The sequence below is a fragment of the Dama dama genome, chromosome 1, assembly GCF_033118175.1.
Source record: "Dama dama isolate Ldn47 chromosome 1, ASM3311817v1, whole genome shotgun sequence".
Classification (NCBI taxonomy): domain Eukaryota; kingdom Metazoa; phylum Chordata; class Mammalia; order Artiodactyla; family Cervidae; genus Dama; species Dama dama.
Window position 1 is genome coordinate 59,768,017 of NC_083681.1, and position 8,063 is coordinate 59,776,079.

Sequence of the window (8,063 nt, forward strand, 5' to 3'; positions counted from 1 at the left end):
TACTTTGTTATGGCAGCTCTAGCAAACTAATATAGTTGGGTCCCCCAGATCTGTGCCTTTCTTCTGGGTCATGCTAGGTGGGCAGAGTATCTTGCTGCTCTTGAACCAACCCATCTGGTTAGATACCCTGGACCAACCTTTACTGAACTGTGGACTGAAGTTGTGGAGACAACATGTCTAGTGTGGCTTCCTTCCCACCTTCCCCTGGCTTGACTATCTCCTTAGCTGTCTTCATGTTTCTGAGAAATCAATATCACCTCACTGGCCACATGTTATTCATTCATTCACTGAAAAAAATACTGAGCTCCTTCTTTGTTGCCACTAGTCTCTCATGGAGTCTAGCAGAGGAGCATGATGTCAATAAAATTATTACATTGAGAATTATGACAGCTATACTAAAAATGATTGTCTTAGAGCCCTATCCAACTTGAGACTGATGCTCTTCTCTGCTCGAAGCTTTACTCTAATTCTTTTCAAAAAATAAGCAATGGGATAGATACCTCAGAACACCAAGAGATAGAAGTCGAAGGAAACTGTATTGTTTTACTTATTCTGTATTCAAAGCAATGAAAAGCAATATTTGGCAATTTTCTGTAAATTTTCTCTAGTTTAATAAAAGCTATAAACCAAAAGCTCACTGAAATCCAAGTAGCAAAAACCCAAAGAAAACCACACCAAGGCATATCACGCATCTGTGCACTGTCACTTCAGTCATGTCTGAGTCTTTGCGACCCTGTGGACTGTAACCCACCAGGCTCCTCTGTCCATGGGATTCTCCAGGCAAGAGTACTGGAGCAGTTGCCTTGCCAGTAAGTATAAATTCAGCAAGGCAGGCTGAAAAATTAGTGATGAAGATAAAATCTTTAAACTAGCCAAAGGGAAATAAGACATACTACATAGAGGGGATAAATATATAAGACTGCAGAATCCTCATCTGAAACAAGGATGAAATAAAGTACATGAAGTACTGAAATGAAACTACCAAAAACAGACTTGCTAACTGAGAAGTCTAGGTAGAAATTCTGTAACTAGAAAGAAAATTCCTTCAAAAGCTAAGTTGAAATAGGATATTTTTAGTAAATTTAAGGTTGAGAGAATGCATTGCCAGGTAATGTTCATGACAAAGAATTCTAAAGAACGCTCATTAGACAGGAGGAAAATAATATGTGTTGAAAAAGATAATATAGAAGTAAATACAAAAGACTTTTCTCATTGTTTAAATATCTTAAAAATATAATTGACTATTTAGAACAAAGATAACAACAACATAGTTAGGGATTAGAATAATGTTGAAGTAAAATAAATAACAATTGCACAAAGGATGAGGGTGCAGAAAAATGGAATGTTGTAAGTACATATTTTCATTATGTGTGAAGTGGAATATTATCACTTGAGGTAAAGGATGCATTTTAAACTTGAAAATGAACAAACAAATAAATAAATCAAGCTGCTAAGCCAATAGTGGCAATGAAACAAATACTAAAAAATAACCAGTTCAAAAGAATGCAGAGTAAATGGAAAAATGAACAAAGAATAAATGAAACAAAAAACAATATGATGACTAAATAAACCCATGACTATCAAAATTATATTCAATTTAAAAATTCTGAGCACTTCAATTAAAAGACAAAGATCATTAGACTAGATTGTTTTTAAAAGCAAGACTCAACTATATGCTTCCCAGACGAAATGCACTTTAAACACAAAGACACAGGATGGAAAAGATATATGTTGAAAACACTAATTATCCAGGTAGACTGACCATATTCAACATTCTTCTCTCAGTAAACAATAGAACAAGCAGACAGAAAGTTAGAAAATATATAGAAGAGTCAAACAACACTATCAAGACCCTTACAACATCTCACCCCAAACCAGGAGAATATCTCAAAAGGTTTAAAACGACAGAAAGTACACAAAGTGTTGTTTTCTAAACACAAGGGAATTAAATAATCAATAACGAAAAAATCATGAAAATCCCTCCAAATATGGAACTTAAAACAACATGCTTCCAAATGACCTATGGATCAATGAAGAAAGCAAAAGAGAATTTAGAAAGTATATTTAACTGAATAATGACAAATCAACATGAATTAAGATTTGCGGATGAAGCTAAAGCAATACTTACAGGGAAATTTGTCACTTTAAATGTGTTTATTTTGGGGAATGCTGCACCACTTGGCATGCAGGATCTTAGTTTCCTGACCAGGGGTGGAACTTGTGTCCCCTGCACTAGGAGCACAGTCTTAGCTACTGGACAACCAGGGAAGTCTTAGCCACTGGACAACAACTTAATGCTTATATTAGGGCAATCCCCTGTGACATTTTTTAAAGTGATATATAGTTGCTCCACAATATTATATGTTTCAGATGTACAATACAGTGACTCACAAGTTATAAAGGTTATACTCCACTTACTATAAAATATTGGCTATATTCCCTGCGTTATGCAATATACCCTTGTAGCTTATTTTATATCTAATACTTTGTACCTGTTAATGCCCTACCTTATATTGCCCCTCCCCTCTTCCCACAGGTAGCTACTAATTTGTTCTCTGTATCTGTGAGTCTGCTTCTCTTTTATTATTATATTCATAGTTTGTTGTATTTTTTAGATCCCACATATAGGTGATATCATATAGTAATTGTCTTTCACTGTCTGACTTATTTCACTTAGCATAGTGCCCTCTAAGTCCATCTATGTTCTTCAAATGGCAAAATTTCATTCTTTTTATGTCTGAGTAATATTCCATGTGTGTTTGTATGTATGTGTATGTGTATCTTTATCCATCTGTCTGTGGATAAACACTGAGGTTACTACCATATCTTAGCAGTAGTAAACTGCCAACATATGGGTGCATGTATCTTTTCAAATTAGTGTTTTTCTGGGTTGTTGTTTTTTTCAGATGCATAACCTGTGACATTTTAATCCTCAGAAAAACTACACCTCCACTTAAAGAACTCTATGAGAATTTCTGACGTGTTACTATGTCTCTCTTTTGTCAAAGAGTGCCTGTTGAACTTGAATGAGATGATAGAGTTTGGGAAGCAGGTTGATTTCAGTTCAATTTGAATGGGTCAAAGTCCATGAATGTGAAAATACTTTGGGATTTCTAATTGCTTGCTTCCCAGTCCAGGATGAAGTCTGTCCAGTTTTGCTTCCTTTTCTGTTGCTGGAGAGCAATCTGCTGCAGAAGCTGCGAGCTGACCAACATCACCATCACCGTGGAGAAAGAGGAATATAACTTCTGCATAAGCATCAACACCACGTGGTGTGCGGGCTACTGAAACACCCGGGTAGGCACTTTGCTTTGCTGGAAGTGAAGGTGCTGAGGGTCTGGATAAGGCAGGTTTCACTGATTATCACTCTGTCAATATTTTGTCTCTTCTAAATTATAGCCATGAGTCCCTTAGCCAACACTGTCTGTGTTGTAATTGAGGTAAATTACCATAATATCATTTAGATGTTTGGATTTGGATTTAATTCGGATAAAACAAATTCAGAACAGCTCAGATTGATGTAAATGAGTGCTTCAGTAATGTGCCAACTCTGCATTTTAAAAAAGCATTTTTCTGCTAGCTTTACCTATTGAGGGATAAACATGGGCATGAGTACATATCTATAATTAAACATGGAATATTGTCAATAGTCTTTAAAATAGAAATTGCAATAATAAAAGGCATACCTCTGCAACAGGGATAGTAATAACATTGATTTTACAGCCAAATAAAAAATGCTAGCAGCCAATTATAAAATTCATTTTATTGGCCCATTTTTAATACATTACCAAAAGCAGCCTGAGAGCAATCAATCCCTGGAGACAAGCCAAAATGAGTCAGCAAACCTACACCCTTCTTTATGCTGTTAAAATCAAGGAATAAAGGTATTAAGCCATTTGTCTACATTCTCACAGCTTCTTCAAAACAAACCAGCTAAAGGGGAAAATGTTTCTTTGCCACTTTTCTACACATCTGGCTATTTAGAAGCTTGATAAATTGAAATTGAAAGTGCTGCATCTTAATGAAAATACTTTATTTATTTAACATTAAATGAACTGATCAATAAAACTCAACTTACCACACTTTGGGTGAGATGGAGGCCTGATAGCCAGCTGGGGAAATGAACTATCCAGCAGCCCCCTTTCTCCCTCAAAGCCAATTATTTTCTTAGTGGGCATGTAGAGGAGTGAAATATGTTTGACCTAATTTCAATGTTCTGGTACTAAAACTGTATCATATATCTTTTGGATTAAGAATCATACACAGGTACAGAATTTAAGGCAATGGCAAGGAAGAACCTAAAAGGCCACAGAATATCAGAATCCAGTATGTGACTTCCCAAACATTTTAGACAAAATATAAATAACTGAGCTTATGGTTCCTATTCCTCTTTTAAATATACATAGAAAATATTAAATATACATAGAAAAAAGTTGGAAATATTTTTCTAAGCAATTAAACCCAAATGCTATGTCTTTACCTGTCATTAAGAAAGCTTAAGATTACTAAGTACAAAAAAAAAACAACCCATCTTTAAATTGCAAAGGTCATATCTTCTGTATTCCTTTATCTTTGCATGTTTTTATGCTATACAAATTCAAAGTTTTTATAGAGTTTTAAAAATATTAAATATATGGGTACGTTCGTGGTAGAGAGAAAAGAGATAACTACACTTTCTGTAACATTCCCAGGACACTTAAGAACAGTGGTATAATACGAGTTCCTTCCTTGCTCCTTCAAGCCATTTTCTCACCTGTTTTTAACTGCTCTGCTCATCCCAGAGACTTCAGTTATGAGATGTGCCCATGTCCTTCTACACCACCATCTTGATTTCCAGAACCCAAGGGAAAGGAGCGGTGACCCCACAAGAGACTGAGCTTCCAGATATACAAGCTGGATTTAGAAATGGAGAGGAACCAGAAATCAAATTGCCAACATCCATTGGATCATAGAAAAAGCAAGGGAACTCCAGGAAAATATCTACTTCTGCTTCATTGACTATGCTAAAGCCTTTGACTGTGTGGATCACAACAAACTGTGGAAAATTCTTAAGATATGGAAATACCAGACCACCTTACCTCATTCCTGAGAAACTTGTATGCAGGTCAAGAAGTAACAGAACAAGGCATGGAACAACAGACCGGTTCAAAATTGGAAGAGGAGTATGTCAAGACTGTATATTGTCACCCTGCTTATTTTTATTCAGAGTACATCATGTGAAATGCTAATGAACCACAGCTGGAATCAAGGTTTCCAGGAGAAATAGCAACCTCAGATACGCAGATGACACCACCATAATGGCAGAAAGTGAAGAGGAACTCAAGAGCCTCTTGATGAAGGTGACTGAGGAGAGTGAAAACCTGGCTTAAAACTCAACATTCAAAAAACTAAGATCAAAGCATCCACTTCTACCATTTCTTGGCAAATAGATGGGGGGAAAGTGGAAACAGTGGCAGACTTTATTTTCTTGGGCTCTAAAATCACTGCAGATGGTAACTGCAGCCATGACATTAAAAGATGCTTGCTCCTCGGAAGAAAAGCCATGACAATCCTAGACAGTGTATTAAAAAGCAAAGATATCACTTGCCGACAAAGGTCTGTACAGTCAAAGCTATGGTTTTTCCAGTAATCATGTGTGGATGTGAGAGTTGGACCATAAAGGAAGTTGAGTGCCAAGGAATGGATGCTTTTGAACTGTGGTGTTGGAGAAGACTCTTGAGAGTCCCTTGGACTGCAAGGAGATCCAACCAGTCTATCCTAAAGGAAATCAGTCCTGAATATTCACTGGAAGGACTAATGCTAAAACTGAAGCTCCAATACTTTGGCTACCTGATGTGAAGAGTCAACCCAATAGAAAAGACCCTGATAATGGGAAAGATTGAAGGCAGGAGGAAAAGGGGATGGCATAGGATGAGATGGTTGGATGATATCACCGAGTCAATGGTCATGGGTTTGGGCAAACTCCAGAAAATAGTGATGGGCAGGGAAGACTGGCATGCTGCAGTCCATGGGGTCGCAAAGTGGGACATGACTTAGTGACTGAACAAAAACAACATGAGATCCTTTATGAGGTTTTCTGTGCTTAAGTTTCCTGGAAACTTGTCTTCTGAAAGGAAATATTAGAGCAAGCAGTATTAAATCCCTGTCCCTTATTTACTAAACCAAACAGAAACTTGCAGAATAATGTAACCTAACTCCTAAACCACTCAGGACTTGGTGTACAGGGACCCAGCGAGGCCCAACATCCAGAAGACATGTGCCTTCAAGGAGCTGGTCTACGAGACGGTGAGAGTGCCCGGCTGTGCTCACCGCGCAGACTCCCTGCACACGTACCCGGTGGCCACCGCGTGTCACTGCGGCAAGTGTGACAGCGGCAGCTCCGACTGCACCGTGCGGGGCCTGGGGCCCAGCTACTGCTCCTTCAGCGACGTCAGAGAGTAAGGGGCGGCGGGCGCTCTGAGCTGCCCACCCTCACAGGACCAGGCATCCAAGATGTCTGCGTGCACACGGGCCCAGGCTGCAAACCACCGCGGGAGACCCTGCTCATCTCTGCTCTCCCGAGAGGGGGCGCTCCAGGACTGGAGACGGCTGGGGCCCGTCGCCACTCAACCTAGGTCTGGACTCTGTTGGTTTCATTTAACTTGAATTTAGGATCTATAAGCTGTTTCCCATTTTTAATAGACTTAGAGGTCTTCAAAATCAACCTTGTCATTTTACAGATAACAAAATGTAGACTTTGGAGAAGGAGGTCTCAAGATGATGGAGTAGGAGAACTAAACGGAACATAATCTCCTGTGAGATACATGGCCAGCAAGAAGAGAGCCAGTACTGCTCTAGTGTCATGGTGCAGGTACCTAGCTCTATGTCTAATTGTTTCATTATTAAGGGGAGAGTCAGGAAGGTAGGGTTACTAAGCTAAGACTGTCCACTTTATTGCTCATCCATGGAAATACTGTCATCAGTTCCACCTCACCTGTGTTTTCCAGGCAGAGAAGTTGTTGACCTAAGAGGGTGGGAGTAGGCACAGAAGGGAAACAGTGCATCCATTTACAATCTGCAGCTTTAAATACAGCATCTTAATTTTTATTTCAAATTTGAATTTAGCTCCAAGACAAGAACAATGAATTTGGGTCTGTGTAAATTCAATTACAAGACCAATGAACGTCTTTTCCTAAGTTGCTACCCTTACATACTATGTCACTGAAATAAATTTGATCAAGAACATCCAGCCTTCTGTAGAGCTATCCCTCAGGCAATAAGACATATCACCTGTTGTTGTTGCTATGCCACTTGTACCAGAATTCTCCTCCACTGCTGGGATAAGAACCCTGAAGTCCACATGACGGCACTTAGGGCAACTTAACAGGCTATATTTAATTTGTTTTCCACTTAACTTTTAAGAGAAATGCATGCCTGCTAAGTCCCACAGTCATGACTGACTCTGCAATCCCATGGGCTGCAGCCTTTCAGGCTCCTCTGTCCATGGGATTTTCCAGGCAAGAATACTGGAGCAGGTTACCACTTCCTCCTCCAGGGGACCTTCCCAACCCAGGTATCAAACCTACATCTCCTATGTCTCCTACACTGGCTCTTTACCACTGAACCACCTGGAAGAGCTTTCAGAGAAATACCTCCCTTAAAAAGCATTGTCAGTCTAAAGAGAAAAGCTGTATTTTCTGGACTGTCTCTATATTTGCTTTATCACTTGACTACATGTTCTCCCAAATCTATGATTTCTTTCAAAATGGTGTATGCTAAAAATGCTTTATGACTTAAATTACTTTTAAACATATTAACTCCTTTTTTAACCTGAATATTTAAACACACTTAAAAATAAAAAATGTTACCGACCAAAGGCACAACTTTGGATTTTTCCATGCTCTTAAACTATTTGTTCATGACACATACATGTGTATTTTCATAATTTTAGTGGTAACATTACTAGAAATCTTTTTTAAACCCTTCTATAAATATCACCTTTACTCACTGTTCACGTGGAAATATCAATAAGAATGTTGCTGAATTTAGGTGTTCTTTTTTCCCTAAAACAGACTTTCTGTTAT

General features: G+C 38.5%; 1 pseudogene; it reads left to right on the plus strand.

Annotated features, from left to right (window-relative positions):
- The first annotated feature begins 3,138 nt into the window (after positions 1-3,138).
- LOC133054825 (follitropin subunit beta-like) lies at positions 3,139-6,441 on the plus strand (annotated as a pseudogene).
- The last annotated feature ends 1,622 nt before the right edge of the window (positions 6,442-8,063 follow it).